General features: G+C 67.8%; 1 protein-coding gene across 2 annotated transcripts in view; it reads right to left on the reverse strand.

Moving 5' to 3' along the window:
- The window catches only part of SCAMP4 (secretory carrier membrane protein 4), a 32529-nt gene extending 32347 nt beyond the window's left edge, over nucleotides 1-182 (reverse strand). The window contains exon 1 of one of the 2 annotated variants that reach the window (XM_024208225.2): nucleotides 135-182. The gene's annotated coding sequence lies outside the window, so the exon portion shown is untranslated. Of the gene's footprint in view, nucleotides 1-54 lie in introns of both variants that reach the window. The other variant, XM_024208224.2, reaches the window with a different exon arrangement.
- Nucleotides 183-546: the final 364 nt, after the last annotated feature.

The raw sequence follows: 546 nt of genomic DNA on the forward strand, positions 1-546 counted from the left end.
CCCCCATTAATTGCTCGCCAGCGCTAGGGGCCCGGTTACCCCCCCATTACTAACCGGGGCGAGGGGCCGCTCCCGGGCCGCCAAGCCATTCCCCGCAGGGGGTAGCTACCGACTCGGCTGTTTATCGCCCTTACCTCAGCATCAGCTGCCGAAGCCCTCCGCTCCCTCCAGCCCTTAGCAACAGCCGCGGGGCACACCGGGAGTTGTAGTTCCAGGACGGTTGATCTCCACCGCCGCGAGCCGGGACGATGACTACCTCTCCCAACATGCCCCTCGGCGGCAACGGGGCCGTCCCTCCATCATGTGACCAAGGAGCCGTCCAAGGGGGGGTTGTCTGAAGCCGGGCGGGAGTGGGCAGGCGGAGCTTGGCCTACGGCGGCCTGCGGGGGACAATTGTATAAGGGCGGGAAGGCGCGGGGGGTGTGAAAGGCGAAGCCAGGGCTTGCCTGAGCCTGCCAGGGGAGTGTGGCGGCTGCTGGCCACCGCCTGGGGTCACTGATGGGGCTGGCCTCTGCACCCCCCACACACCTTAGGCCTCTGCCCCTT

This window comes from Terrapene carolina, unplaced genomic scaffold (genome assembly GCF_002925995.2).
Source record: "Terrapene carolina triunguis isolate 2854851 unplaced genomic scaffold, T_m_triunguis-2.0 Scaffold194, whole genome shotgun sequence".
Classification (NCBI taxonomy): Eukaryota; Metazoa; Chordata; order Testudines; family Emydidae; genus Terrapene; species Terrapene triunguis.